This window comes from Pleurodeles waltl, unplaced genomic scaffold (genome assembly GCF_031143425.1).
Source record: "Pleurodeles waltl isolate 20211129_DDA unplaced genomic scaffold, aPleWal1.hap1.20221129 scaffold_37, whole genome shotgun sequence".
NCBI classification, from domain to species: Eukaryota; Metazoa; Chordata; class Amphibia; order Caudata; family Salamandridae; genus Pleurodeles; species Pleurodeles waltl.
In genome coordinates, this window is record NW_027150076.1 from 10,905,789 (window position 1) to 10,921,540 (window position 15,752).

Below are 15,752 nucleotides of genomic sequence, written 5' to 3' on the forward strand. Positions count from 1 at the left end.
AGGCTCTTTGGTGGCTTGTGCCAGTGTCAGGGGAACCGACTGTCCCTAGGACCCTAATGGGCCGGGCTGGTCATCTTGATCCAGTTGTGCAGAGCTGCTGTAATCACTGTGGGTCTCTTCTGTGGGGGGACTGGATATGTCTGGTACCTCCTGTCCGGTGATGTTGGGTAGGGGCCCTGCAGGGGTGTAAAGGCATGATTATTGCATCTGTGTGTGCCATTGTGTGCAATGGGTGAGTGACCCTGTACTCCAGTGCATGCATTTTTGGCTTGGTCCTTGTGTGATATTTGGTTTGGGGTCTGTGTGGGTATCTGTACTGGACATGCTTTGGTGATGGGTGTCCATGCTTTGGTGTTGCATGCAGGGCTTGGTATTGGGAGGGGTGGGTTGTGATAGTGGGGCATATGTGAGGTGTTGGAGTGATGGGGTGAGGGTGAGGGTGGGAGTATGTGATGGCATGCAGGTAGGGTGGGGGGGACAAGGTAGTAAAGAGTTGACTTACCAGAGTCCAGGCCTCCTGCTACTCCTGCAAGTCCCTCAGGATGCAGTATAGCCAAGACTTGCTCCTTCCATGTTGTTAGTTGTGGGGGAGGAGGTGGGGGTCCACCGCCAGTCCTCTGTACAGCAATCTGGTGTCTGGAGACCTCGGAACGCACCTTCCCCCGTAGGTCGTTCCACCTCTTTCTGATGTCATCCCTAGTTCTTGGATGCTGTCCCACTGCGTTGACCCTGTTGACAATTCTGCGCCATAGCTCCATCTTCCTTGCAATGGAGGTGTGCTGCACCTGTGATCAGAATAGCTGTGGCTCTGCCCGGACGATTTCCTCCACCATGATCCTGAGCTCCTCAGAGAACCTGGGGTGTTTTTGATGTGCCATGATATGGTGTGGGTGATGTGTAAGGTGGTGTGTGTTGTGATGTGTGAGGGGATGTGTTGTGTGTTGTTTGAGGTGCATGAATGTTGTGTAAGTGATGGTGTTGTGTGTCTGTGGATGCTGCTGTTGTTTATGGTGGTGTCTCTCTGGCGTGGTTTCAGAATTCTGGTAGTAAGGGTTTGTGGGTGATGTGGTTGTGTGCTCTATATTGGATTGGGTGTGGTGTGTGTATGTGTGTCAGGTGTGTGTATTTCGATTTGTCCAATGTGGTTGTGTTTTGTAAATGTGTGTGTATTTTGAGCACGGCGGTGTGAACTGCCAATGGAATACCGCGGTTGAAAGCGCGCCGCGTTGATTCGTGGGTCGTGATAGTGTGGGCGTATTCCTGTTGGCGTGACGGTGTGGGTTTTGTTATCACCAGTTTATCACTGACCTTTGGTGTGGCAGACTTGTGTGGGTGTCTGTATTATGGCGGATTCCGAGCTGTGGGTCGTAATAGCTGTAGCGGAATTCCACGGCCGCAGTGGTATGTTGGCGGTCTTCTGCACGGCGATAAGCGGCATTTACCGCCAGGGTTGTAATGAGGGCCATAGTCTCTGTAGGAAAGTACCATCTTGCCTGGCATGTTACCCCCATATTTCACTGTTATATGTTGTTTTAGTCTATGTGTCACTGGGACCCTGCCAGGCAGGGCCCCAGTGCTCATAAGTATGTGCCCTGTATGTGTTCCCTGTGTGATGCCTTACTGTCTCACAGAACCTCAGTGGTTATGCTCTCTCTGCTTTCCAAATTTGTCACTAACAGGCTAGTGACTAAATTAACCAATTCACATTGGTATACTGGTACACCCATATAATTCCCTAGTATATGGTACTGAGGTACCCAGGGTATTGGGGTTCCAGGAGATCTCTATGGGCTGCAGCATTTCTTTTGCCACCCATAGGGAGCTCTGACAATTCTTACACAGGCCTGCCAGTGCAGCCTGAGTGAAATAACGTCCACGTTATTTCACAGCCATTTACCACTGCACTTAAGTAACTTATAAGTCACCTATATGTCTAACCTTCACCTGGTGAAGGTTGGGTGCAAAGTTACTTAGTGTGTGGGCACCCTGGCAATAGCCAAGGTGCCCCCACATCGTTCAGGGCAAATTCTCCAGACTTTGTGAGTGTGGGGACACTATTACACGTGTGCACTGTACGTAGGTCCCTACCTATGTACAGCGTCACAATGGTAACTCCGAACATGGCCATGTAACATGTCTAAGATCACAGAATTGTCAACCCAATGCCATTCTGGCATTGGGGGGACATTTCCATGATCCCCTGGGTCTCTAGCACAGAACCCGGGTACTGCCAAACTGCCTTTCCGGGGTCTCCACTGCAGCTGCTGCTGCTGCCAACCCCTCAGACAGGTTTCTGCCCTCCTGGGGTCCAGGCACCCCATGCCCAGGAAGACAGAACAAAGGATTTTCTCTGAGAGAGGGTGTAACACCCTCTCCCTTTGGTAATAGGTGTGAAGGCTGGGGAGGAGTACCCTCCCTCAGCCTCTGGAAATGCTTTGATGGGCACAGATGGTGCCCATCTCTGCATAAGCCAGTCTACACCGGTTTAGGGATCCCCCAGCCCTGCTCTGGTGCGAAACTGAACAAAGGAAAGGGGAGTGACCACTCCCCTGACCTGCACCTCCCAGGGAAGGTGCCCAGAGCTCCTCCAGTGTGTCCCAGACCTCTGTCATCTTGGAAACAGAGGTGTTTGTGGCACACTGGACTGCTCTGAGTGGCCAGTGCCAGCAGGTGACGTCAGAGGCTCCTTCTGATAGGCTCTTACCTCTCTTGGTAGCCAATCCTCCTTCCTAGGTAGACTATTTTTATGTTATTATTATATAATGAGTATGATATGTATAAAAAACATACTAATAGATATCAACATATTTGAGAAACTTTTGGTATGTTTATGTTCACTCTGTATCAAGTTCTCTCACTGACAAATTGACTGCAGACGTATTTCTTTTAATGTTCTGCTGTATATAGTTTGTATTCCAAGTAGGTGACTCACAAGAAAGCAATACTAGACAAGATTCGACAATAATGTCAACAATGGATATTGAGATATCTCTAATTATTAACTATGCTAGATTGCTATGCCGTCCCATATGAAGGGTGATATCTTAGTACATTTTAAGATAGTATCTTGGGACTTCTATGTGTTAGAAATACATCGATGCTCTCTCCTAAACTATATGACTATATGGATATTATTCAAGGAACATGGGGCTAATGCTGGTCAATGGGGAACTCTCAGTGCATGCAGGGTTGATTCTTTGATTTGGAACGTTTTGGTACCCATAAAGTATAGATATGATCTTTCCAAGATGGCGCCTGTAATTGGTGTGCTATCTTGTGTGCAGACTATTTTCTTCCAAATGGCTTGATGATGTGGCTGTTTTCTGGTGTATATATCGTCGGGGTCTGGCGGGGGGACCTTGTGGCACGGGCAGGGGTATCTTTATTCATCTAGAACATCTTGGCATCTGCAAGTACATCGTGGGTCCTTACAAGATGGCGCCCGCAATTGCTATGACGAGCTGTGCGCGCGTTTTGTGGCACAATACATTGTACTGTTAGCACTCTAATACTCGGTCTGTCACAGTAAAATAGACATATCCAACCTAGCCCTCACGAGGGCTACGTGTTTCCTTTTCCATTTTTCTTTTTCCTTCTCTTCGGCACGTTTATCGGATGCCCATTTACAGTTCTAAGATGGCGGTCGCATTAGAAACGCCGCTATAGACCTCCATCTGACATGAAAATGATGTGTCCCTCCTTCATTTTTATTTCCCATAAAAGGATGAGCTTTGGGAACACTCAGTTATTTGATGCCGATACTGAAGGGTCAACTACTCGTTGGGACTATGTTGTACGAGATATGAAGGTAATTGAACAACTAGGGACATAGTGATATGGCATTCTTTTAGTTCTCTCTTTTTGACACTTAAAATAATATGGAGAGATTTTATTAGGCTCACCTTTTGACTTGGACTATATATTGATTTTTTCCCTTATTTGATTTGTTCGAGATACCTTATATTTTGGATATATGACCAATTTTTGGCATACATAGGTTACTCTGTGAATGTAAATGCCTATCCAAGATTTAATTATTCCATTGGAGATTAATAAGTACAGGTTGGTTGCACTTTCGGATTGATTAATACGTAGGAATTCGAATTTACTTATTGGATATGGGACACTTATGGTTCTTGTCTTACAGACTTGTCATGATCTCGAAAGGAATTGCGGACTTCTAGCTTGAATAGAATAGAATAAACATAAAAATAAAAGGTAGATATTTTAATATATTTATTTTTCAGTGTGCGAACTTGAGTTTTTGGATACACATCGGACCTGAGGAACTCCAGATCCGCATTATAGCACAGAAAATAAGGAACTGATGTCAGTGACAGTATTATGTGGACTTTCAACATCACATCCGATGGACGACAGAGTTGCACAATGCCCTCTGCCGATGCGCAAAGGTACTTCTGGAAAGGATTTCCAGATCCAGTCTGGCGCCTGGGGAAGAATTCTAAGGTAAGGAATCTACAGCTAGATGTCTCTATCAAACTCCATAATCAGTGCTATTATTGCAGCTGGAGGCTTTTCTTTTCCCCATACCTAGGGAGCGTAATGGGCTGGTCCTACTTCTAACTGCACAATTTCTAGGGTAAGAAGGAAATATAGCGGACCCAGCTTAGCCTTCTCCGGGCTCTGACAGGTGCAGAAGGTCCCATTTTTGGCCCGGGCATGCATCTGGCTGCCTCCCAAGCTATCTCTGCTGATTGTAAGCTCCTAGGTGGCAGTATGCTGGGTGGCCCCATTTCCTCTCAGCTGGCAGGAATTCTGGCCCTTGAAATATTTGAAATCCGCCCTCACCAAGGGCAAATGAGCAGCATCCTACGCTGTGGGCTATCTGTGCTCTTTAAGAGCCCACGTGATGGTGTGTTGGGTGGCCCCACCTCCTCTCAGCCACCAGGTGCTCTGGCCCTTAAAGTCTTTGGTAACTCCTTCACCAAGGGCAAACGAGTAACATCCCCATATTCTAGCAGATTAAACTGTGAGACGTCCCGGATCCCTGTACCAATCACCTATACCCAGTGACAACAAAGATTGTCAAACAAATTCAGTCACCTTTCACCACAGAAACTTACCACGGTCCTTCAGATAATAAAGACATACATCAGTACAGGTTACTTACTTTCCCATATCTTAGCCCAGTATAGGAGGGCTTTTAAGTATAATGTAGTTGCTTACAAATTTAAAGGTAAGCTACCATAGAGCTATGGAATTAGTAGCCACCAGAGGAAGCCACAGAATTCTCTTTTATTTGTTACATATGACAACAACTCAAGCAGGTTCACTTCATTATGCTAGTGGAGTGGCTCCATAGATTGCCTTGGATAGAATATTAGCCCTGTATGTTCTTATAGAGGGTTTGATGAACAACCTCCCATATGATGAAAAAACCTAAGATGCTCAGTTAGTTTGAGACCGAAACAGAGCCACATTTTGGATGTAATCTTTGCAAGACATTTAGACAAAAACCCAACCCTTAATAACCAAAGCTTCATCCTTCACCCACCCATTGTACTTGCAGCGTTATGAGTAACTCTTTGTACTGGGCTCCTCCAACCCACATCCATCTCAGGTACTGTTGTTATAGGTGTAACACACCCTAACACCCAGTAGACAAAGTAGCACTATATAAGAACCTTAAAAAACATAACATAACATTTGAAATTAAGCCTCTTGTAGCAGAATGATTTAAAGAACTCAACTATGTGTTAGTAGTAAAGAGTGGGATCGGCACTTGAATGTCGCCCTTGTTGGTACTTGTGACTCGCTCTCGGACAGTGCGCAGCAGGTGGTATTTGTAAGGATCATGAACAAGATGCATGTCAGGACAGAAATAGGCATTTCCAAGCTTTACAACATAAGTCAGGTATTGAGTGGCTAAAAATGAGTGAATGAACATCCCAAAACAAGAGTAACACCAAATACCAGCATTAGTTTTTTGCAGGTTCTAGGGGATGTGAACCAGGTCCGGAACGTTACCTGTCATTGAACTCCCGTCATAGTAACAATGTAGACTCTGGATCGTCAATACCTGGTAAATATTGTGCACAGCCTTGGGTTGAGCACAGGATGAAAATATCATACAAAGAAATGAATAACAGATTCTGCATGGAAGGACAACGGATATAAAGAATAAACACATTTCCACTAAAATGAAGCTTTGCTAAAATAATAAAAGGAATCAAATGTAAATAGGTGAAAGGGCACAGACCTTCAGCCCAGGGCTAAATACCCTGCCCGTGTAAATGTTAAAATAACTTCACAACAACCTACTCACAGGCGTTCAGACTCAAGTCACTGTGGTTTGGTAACTTTCACCAGTCCCTCTGGAACACCCATCTTTGATCTTCATACATTAAATAAAAGTGACTGTGCTGCTTCATAGCACTTCTCCCTCCATCATCCCAGAAGGAGAGTGAGTACCATCTCAAGCAAAGAACCTGTTGTAAATCCTAGAAACATCCAAAGAGGGGGTCCTTCTTTGAGCCTTCACGCTATTGAAAGTGGACCCCTCTAATGTAACCTATAACAGAATGCTTGCTGACAGAAGTCACGCTACTGAGACTCGACCCCTTCTTAATACCATCCGTGTCAGGCCCCAGCCCGATCAAAATACAGACTTCAGGCGTACAGAAACAAACATCCAGGGCACTTCTAAACTCGCCTGTTCCAGAGCAGTCATGCTATTGAGACTGGAATCCTTCTGACAGCACATATTATCTTGAAAGTTTAGGGGGGCAATCTCATTTACCATCTCTTTCTATGCAATCACCAGCCAAATACCATGAATTCAAATACATTATTTATTGCATTACAAATCAACATACATTTCTTATCAACATGTAAATTCTAATAATTATTTTGTACATTTTATAATATCATGATTGGTTCTAGCTATATCATATTATCAGTCTCCTTTTCCTCATTTCCTATGTTTAACAAACATTTCAAACTTGGACTTCATTAGCCATCTGCCCACTACAATACACCAATCTATACCCTGAAACATGTAAATGGATTTTGTTTGCTTTGACCAAGGCCTGGTTATCACACAGTGTGTGGGTCAGTGACTTCCATTAATGATCCCTCACTCTTCTGAAGAGAAGCCTTGTCTAGGCCTGGTTATCACACAGTGTGTGGGTCAGTGACTTCCACTAATGATCCATCGCTCTTCTGGAAAGAAGGCTTGTTCTAGGCCTGGTTATCACACAGTGGGGGTCATTATGGCCCCAGCGGTCGGCGGTATGGTGGTGGTATTACCGCCAACAGGCTGGCGGTAATCACTGCCACATTATGGTGGTCATTATGACCCTGGCGGTATTACTACCGCAGGGCCAAAACAACGGTAGCACCGCCAACAAGCTGGCAGTGCCTCCCGGCGTATTATGACCGCGGCGGTTGCGCCGCGGTCGAACCGCCGGGGCCGCCGGTTTACCGCCACAATGGCCCCGGCGGATGTAATCCGCCAGCAGCGCTGCACAGGGGATTACGACTCCCCGACCGCCAGCCTTTTTCTGGCGGTCTGAACCGCCAGGAAAAGGCTGGCGGTACGGGGAGTTGTGGGGCCCCTGTGGTCCCCTGCACTGCCCATGCCACTGGCATGGGCAGTGCAGGGGCCCCCTAACAGGGCCCCGGCCAGCTTTTCACTGTCTGCATAGCAGACAGTGAAAAGCGCGACGGGTGCAACTGCACACGTCGCACGGCCGCAACACCGCCGGCTCCATTAGGAGCCGGCTCCTATGTTGCAGCTGCATTCCCGCTGGGCCGGCGGGCGCAAACTTGGTTTGCGCCCACCGGCCCAGCGGGAATGTCTTAATGGGGGCCGCGGGAGTGCGGCTGCATTGGCAGCCGCACGGCGGTTACCGCTTGGCGGGCGGCAGTAGCCGCCCGCCAAAGTCGTAATGACCCCCTATGTCATTAGTGGATTGGCTTCAGCCAATCCGACAATGTGCCGCTCCGACCTTCATCTCCAGCCTGGCGGCTGTGACTGTACCGCCGGCGGTATCATGACCCAGCTTACCGCCATGGTTTTCGTGGTTTTTTTACGGCCACGAAAACCATGGCGGTAGGCACTAACAGTGACAGGGAAGGATAGGGGTCTCCCCCTCTCCCCCTACAGATGTCCTCCCCCCACCCAACCCTACCTCTCCTACGCCCCCCACCCTCCCTTCCATTCACGACCCCTTCACACACACACACACACACATGCATACACACATCCATCCACGCATGCATACATCCATTCACACACACATCCGCACACACTTACATAAATACATGCAGTCACGCATTCACATACCACTACAGACACACACTCACACCACCATACATGCACACATGCATTCAACACGTAACACACACCTGCATACATAAACATACACACCCCCCCACACACACACAACACCCCCCTCCCCTGTCAGAGAGCCCACTTACCTGCTTTCAGGGGGTCCTCTGGCAGGAGATGGGGCGCCCACCACCAGAACACCGCCAGGCCATATTAAATTCCATAATATGGCTGGCGATGCTTTTCTGGCGTGGCGGTGCTGCTAGCAGCAGCGCCACTTTACCGCCATCCGCCGCCATGGCCACAGCTGGATTTCCGCCATCCTATTGGTGGTAATCCGGCTATGGACATATTGCGGCGGACGGATGGTAGCTGCAGCAACGGTGTTTTGACAGCATTTTTTACTGCCATTGTCATAATGATGGCCAGTGTGTGGTTCAATGGCTCCCATTAATGACCCCTCGCTCTTCTGGAGAGAAGTCTTGTTTAAGATCTGGTTATCTCACAACTGCAGCTCTCTAACTTTCACTAATGATCCATCACTCACATTTGTTTCGCCACCAGTGGTCATACAAACCACATATACCTAAATATAAAAGGGGGTCATTACAACATTGGCGGTAAAAGGCGCTTACCGCCGCACCACACTCATCAACACATACACCACCCCACACATCACCTACACCACCCCATGTCACTCCAAAGACACCCCCGGTTTTCCGAGGAGGAGCTCAGGGTCATGGTGGGGATAATCCTACGGGTAGAGTCACAGCTATTTGGCTCACAGGTGCAGCACACATCCATAGCCAGGAAGATGGAGCTATGGCGCAGAATAGTCAACAGGGTCAACGCTGTGGGACAGCATCCAAGAAATCGGGAGGACATCAGGAAGAGGTGGAACGACCTACGGGGGAAGGTGCGTTCAGCAGTCTCCAGGCACAACATCGCGGTTCAGCGGACTGGCAGCGGACCCCCACCTCCTCCCCCACAACTAACAACATGGGAGGAGCAAGTCTTGACCATCATGCATCCAGAAGGCCTCGGAGGAGTCGGTGGAGGAATGGACACTGGTAAGTCAAATCTTAACTATCATATCCCCCACCCTACCTGCATGCTATCACACCCCCCCACCCTCACACCCTCCCCTATCACTCCAAATCCTCACTAATGTACTAATAACACAAACCACCCATCCCAACACCAAGCCCCGCATGCAAATACAAAGCATGGTCACCCCTCACCAAAGCATGCTCACTGCACATACCCAGAACACCCCGCCCAACCATCATCACACAAGCCCCCCCCACAGGAATGCTTGCACTGGTGTACACGGTGAGCCACCCATTGCACACCATGACACACACACATGCAATAATCATGCACTTATGCCCCTGCAGGATCACGAAGGACCGTCACCACACCGGAGGGTCCAGACAACTCCACTCCACTCACAGAAGATACCCACAGTGACGATAGCAGCTCTGCCCTACTGGATCCTAATGACCAGCCCGGACCATCGTGGGCCTCGGGACAGTCGGTTCCCCTTGCACAGGCACAGCCCAACACTGACCTTCCACCCTCTGGTAACACCAGCACAGCACCCACCCAGCGGGCCCATACCTCCCTACCCAAGACACGTCAATCAGCGGTGTGTCCACCACTACAGGGAACCCAGTATAACCCACCACCCCAACAACAACAGGGACCTGGGGCAGTGGTAGTGGGCACACGGTCCAGGGGACGGAGGCACAAGAACACAGGGGAACTGGGAGGGCTTCTGTGCGACAGGGGCGGACAGGCCAAGGGAACCCACTCTCCACGAGGCCCTATCCTCCATCATGGGAGCATACCACCACTCCCAGGAGACGATGGCGACGGTCCTGGCCAAGTTTCAGAACACCCAGCGCCTGCAGGAGGAACAGTATTTGGGGTTCAGGGTGGAGCTCAGGACCATCAGCTCCGCCCTGGGCACCATCGTAGGGGTGCTGAAGGGCATACAGCAGACCTTGAGGGACACCGTGGCACTCCAAGGGGCCCCTGACACTAGCCAGGATGATGAACTGCCCACCACCTCCGCCGGCGCTAGTGGACAGGATGCCCCGTCACAGGACCACCACACCAGCACCCCACCCCCTGCAGATGGACAACCACCACGAAAGCGGTCCCTGAGATCCAGGAACAGGACAGAGCAAGATGGCAAGACCCCCGCCAGGAAATGAGACCACCCTGATTGTCCTCCCACTGTCCCACTTTGTTACCCTGTCCATACTTTAACTGCCCCAGCTCCACTTCCTTTGCCTATATGGCCAGTGCACCTGTATGACCAATGGACTGGACTCTGCCGTGGACATTCCTCCAGCGTCCCCCATCACCATAGTACAACCCCGCTCCATTTTTGAGCACTTCAATAAACACCCTTGAAACACAAAAAAATCTGGAGTTAGTCTGTGATTTGGTAAAATGTATTATCAATGACAGTGTCAACATGCGTTTCTAGTTGTAAAGCCAACATACCTATGTCACACATCACAAGTCCTTGAAGGATGCAAGCAGATAACACACGTTGGTAACCACACCTGTGAAACCGTAATGGAAAGGTACAACTCAGTTACCAAATAATGCTATGAAATTACACACAGGATAGAGGAAGACGTGTGACAGTGAATGTAATGGTAAAAATGAAAATGTTCTCACCTGTGTGTCACTGGAAATATTGCTGTATGACAGAGTCCCTGTTGTCGTTGTCTTCTTCCTCAGCTTCCTCCTCATCACTGTCCACAGGCTCCACAGCTGCCACAACACCGTCATCTGGACCATCCTCCTGCAGAAAAGGCACCTGGCGTCGCAAAGCAAGATTGTGAAGCATCGAGCAGGCGATGATGATCTGGCACACCTTCTTCGGTGAGTAGAATAGGGAACCACCTGTCATATGGAGGCACCTGAACCTGGCCTTCAGGAGGCCGAAGGTGCGTTCGATCACCCTCCTAGTCCGCCCATGGGCCTCATTGTAGCGTTCCTGTGCCCTGGTCCGGGGATTCCTCACTGGGGTCAGTAGCCAGGACAGGTTGGGGTAACCAGAGTCCCCTAATAGCCACACACGGTGCCTCTGGAGTTGACCCATCATATAAGGGACGCTGCTATTCCGCAGGATGTAGGCGTCATGCACTGAGTCAGGGAACATAGCATTTACCTGGGAGATGTACTGGTCTGCCAAACGTACCATCCGTACATTCATTGAATGATAACTCTTCCGGTTCCTGTACACCTGTTCACTCCTGTGGGGGGGGACCAGAGCTACATGGGTCCCATCAATAGCACCTATGATGTTGGGGAAATGTCCAAGGGCATAGAAGTCACCTTTCACTGTAGCCAAATCCTCCACCTCAGGGAAAATGATGTATCTCCTTACGTGTTTCAGCAGGGCAGCCAACACTCTGGACAACACGTTGGAAAATATAGGCTGGGACATCCCTGATGCCATGGCCACTTTTGGATTCCAGTGGGATGGCGGATTGGTGACATCAGGTCTGGCTCCAACTGGGTACATAGTTCCTGGATTGTGGAATGGTCAAACCTGTAGGTGATGGTTAAATGTCTGTCCTCCATTGTCAACAGGTCCACTAGCGGTCGGTACACAGGAGGATTCCGCCATCTTCTCAATTGTCCCAGCTGACGGTGCCTAGGAAGGACAACAGTGACCACAGAGTAAAAAAATGTCCAGGTATGTACCCACAGATACACAGAACACGACACCAAACACAAAACCATTCCTTTATGTGTGTTGAGTGTAGGCCTAGCTATGTGTGACGCAGAAGTAAATGAAGCCATCTGGGCCCCTGAAATGGCGGCTGTCTGACCTCTAAACTGGGACAATGGTATTGTGAGGTAACTGCTCTGGCGTTGCACACCGTCGAGGTAGGCAGTGGTAGGCCGCGGATCAATTCTGCATTGGTTAACATTGGACCCTATGGGTCACAGGAGCCAATGAACAAGTGAGCCGGCGTTGACGATAGGCAATGCTGCGGATGTCACCGCCATTTTCTATCTATTCAATCACTCGATACCTGACCTTCGAAAGGAGAGGACCTACACTGCAAGTGATGCTGTGACCTCGGTCTGGAAGCGACGATGGCTGCTGCGTCTGGGGAAAGGGCCCCTGCCTTCACTGCTCAGGAGTCGGAGAAACTAGCAGACGGGGTCCTCCCCCAGTACATGCTACTCTACGGTCCTCCAGACCAACAGGTAAGTATACAGGGAGCACGTTGTATGGGCTAGGCCTGGGTGGAGAGGGCTGGTTGTAAGAGGGAAGGGGGCAGAGTTCAGGGAACATGAATGCATGTGAATGCATATGCCACATGGCAAGGGTAGGGAGGGGGACACTTACATCGACGGTGCAGTTGGTAATGACTTCTCTTCTTCCCTTGTGCATGTCATGTAGGTCAGCGCCCACCAGAAGAAGGACATTTGGCGTGCCATCACCAAGGAAGTCCGGACCCTGGGGGCCTACCAGAGACGGGGCACCCACTGCCGTAAAAGATGGGAGGACATTCGCCACTGCAGAATGAAGACGGCGGAGGCTCAGCTGGGGATGGCCTCCCAACGTGGGAGGGGTGCCCGTCACACCATGACCCCCCTGATGTTCCGGATCCTGGCCGTGGCCTACCCTGAGTTGGATGGGCGCTTGAGGGCATTACAGCAGACACAAGGGGGTGAGTATACTATCATTCTGGGGACTTTGCGTGCAGTTGAGGGGTCTAGGTGTGGGAGGAGGGCTGTGGGTTACCCTAGGCCATGGCGACTTCCATAGGCTAGGCCCCTCCGTAATGCAGGCCACCCCACCGCAGTAGAGTGCCAAGGACAGGTATACATGCCCCTGTGGCATCCATGTGTGCAGATATCCACCATAGCCATGTAGGCCAGATCCCAGGAATTGCATCTGTAGAGGCCAGGAGCACGGCGTAGTGCAGGGGGCAGCTGTTTCTGTATTGTCCGGTTGCGGTATGCCATGCACTCAACCTGTCTTTCTTCTGTCGTCGTCCCCCCTCTTTTGTGCTCTCCCTGTTCATTTGTGCATCAGCATCATCAGGCGGAGGTACAGTGGCACCGGAGCACGAGGGAGCTGCTTCCTACATGGCCATGGAGGGCCACACCACGGACTCAGAATGCACCAGTGGGACGGAGGGCGAGGGGAGCTTCACGTTGGCCACCGGATCACCAACCAGCGACACGGACCCTTGTGGTGGCGGCACCATCTGTGCCCCACACTTCTACAGGTACAGCTGCCACCTCTCCACCAGCACCGCCCTCCCAGCAGCCCCTCAGCGTTCACCCCGTGACCGCTCGCCCAGGAGGGTGGGCATCACCTTTGCCCCAGGCACCTCAGGCCCTGCCCCAGTCACCCCTGCTGCCCTCAGTGAGGAGGCCATTGACCTCCTCAAGTCACTCACTGTTGGGCAGTCTACCATTATGAATGCCATCCAGGGTGTGGAAAGGGAGTTGCAACACGGTAATGCATTCCTGGAGGGCATTCATTCTGGTCAGGCTGCCCTTCAGCGAGCCCTGCAATCTCTGGCCTCAGCACAGATGGCAGCCATTGTCCCTGTGACTAGCCTCCCCCCTCCAACTTCCTCCACCCAGACCCAATCCCCTGTACCCCAGCCCATCCCAAGCACACCATCAGACCAGCATGCACACACATCAACACCCAAAAGTAGCTCAGGCAAACATAGGCACCAAACATCCCACAGGCACTCACACAAGCATCAGACACATACAGACACAGCAACATCCACTGCCTCCACTGTGTCCCCCTCCTCATCGCCTCCCTCCTCCCTCCCAGTGTTGTCTACACTCTCACCTGCATGCACTACATCTACAGCCACTAGGACTCGCACCAGAACACCCAGCACCACACCCCGCTCACCTGCACTCACCACCCCCACGTCCCCTGTGTCCTCTCCCAGGGTGTCTGTGACGCCCCCTCCCAAAGTACACAAACGCGGGCACCCACACACCCAACGTCCATCCACCTCACGACAGCCTCCAGTACCTGCACCCAAAACAGCTAAAGTGACACCTCCTACAACCACCTCCTCTTCCTCCACTCCCAGACCCCCTCCAGTTACCCATCCCAGTGTTCGTCAGAAACTGTCCATCTGCAAAGTTGACCTTTTTGCCCCCACCCCCACCCCTCCAATTCATCAGTCCCGTCGTAGCGCCTCAGCCAAAAAGCCTCCAGTACCAGTGGTGCGTGTTCAAGGTGTGTGGAGTGCACTGGCCACCAGGGCAGGCAGTGTGACACGGAGCCAAGGCACTGCCAGTCCACCCCCTGTAAAGGCTCTGAAGTTGGAAAGTGGCCGACGGGACAGGCTGAAGACTCCTGGAGGCAAAACAACTCACAGGGGTCCCAGGGGGATTGCAGAGTCAGCTGTGACTCCTCCAAAGGTGGGGAAGGGCCAGAAGAAGTCTGCACAGCCTGGTGTGAGCATCACGGCGGAGAAGGGCAGCATCCTTCCCGGTGGCCGGGACGCCACCGCCAGCACCGTCGTCACTGGTCAGGAGACCACTGCCATAGGCATTGCCCAGGAGGGCCCAAGTATCGTATCTGGTCAGGAGACCATCGCCAGAGTCATTGCCCAGGAGGGCACAAGTATCGTCACTGCTCAGGAGACCACCGCCAGAGGCATTGCCCAGGAGGGCACAAGTATCGTCACTGCTCAGGAGACCACCGCCAGAGGCATTGCCCAGGAGGGCACAAGTATCGTCACTGCTCAGGAGACCACTGCAAGAGTCATTGCCCAGGAGGGCACAAGTATCGTCACTGGTCAGGAGACCACCGCCAGGTATCGTCACTGGTCAGGAGACCACCGCCAGAGTCATTGCCCAGAAGGGCACAAGTATTGTCACTGGTCAGGAGACCACCGCCATAGGCATTGCCCAGGAGGGCACAAGTATCGTCACTGGTCAGGAGACCACCGCCATAGGCATTGCCCAGGAGGGCACAAGTATCGTCACTGGTCAGGAGACCACCGCCAGAGTCATTGCCCAGGAGGGCAAAAGTATCGTCACTGGTCAGGAGACCACCGCCATAGGCATTGCCCAGGAGGGCACAAGTATCGTCACTGGTCAGGAGACCACCGCCAGAGTCATTGCCCAGGAGGGCACAAGTATCGTCACTGGTCAGGAGACCACCGCCATAGGCATTGCCCAGGAGGGCACAAGTATCGTCACTGGTCATGAGACCACCGCCAGAGTCATTGCCCAGGAGGGCACAAGTATCGTCACTGGTCAGGAGACCACCGCCAGAGTCATTGCCCAGGAGGGCACAAGTATCGTCACTGGTCAGGAGACCACCGCCATAGGCATTGCCCAGGAGGGCACAAGTATCTTCACTGGTCATGAGACCACCGCCAGAGTCATTGCTCAGGAGGGCCCAAGTATCGTCACTGGTCTGGAGACC

General features: G+C 51.2%; 1 long non-coding RNA gene across 1 annotated transcript; it reads left to right on the forward strand.

Annotated features, from left to right (window-relative positions):
* The first annotated feature begins 3,729 nt into the window (after nt 1-3,729).
* On the forward strand, nt 3,730-6,123 carry LOC138276087 (uncharacterized). The gene is made up of 3 exons (XR_011200575.1): nt 3,730-3,808; nt 4,248-4,467; nt 5,954-6,123. It is a non-coding gene; the product is annotated as an uncharacterized lncRNA (long non-coding RNA).
* Nucleotides 6,124-15,752: the final 9,629 nt, after the last annotated feature.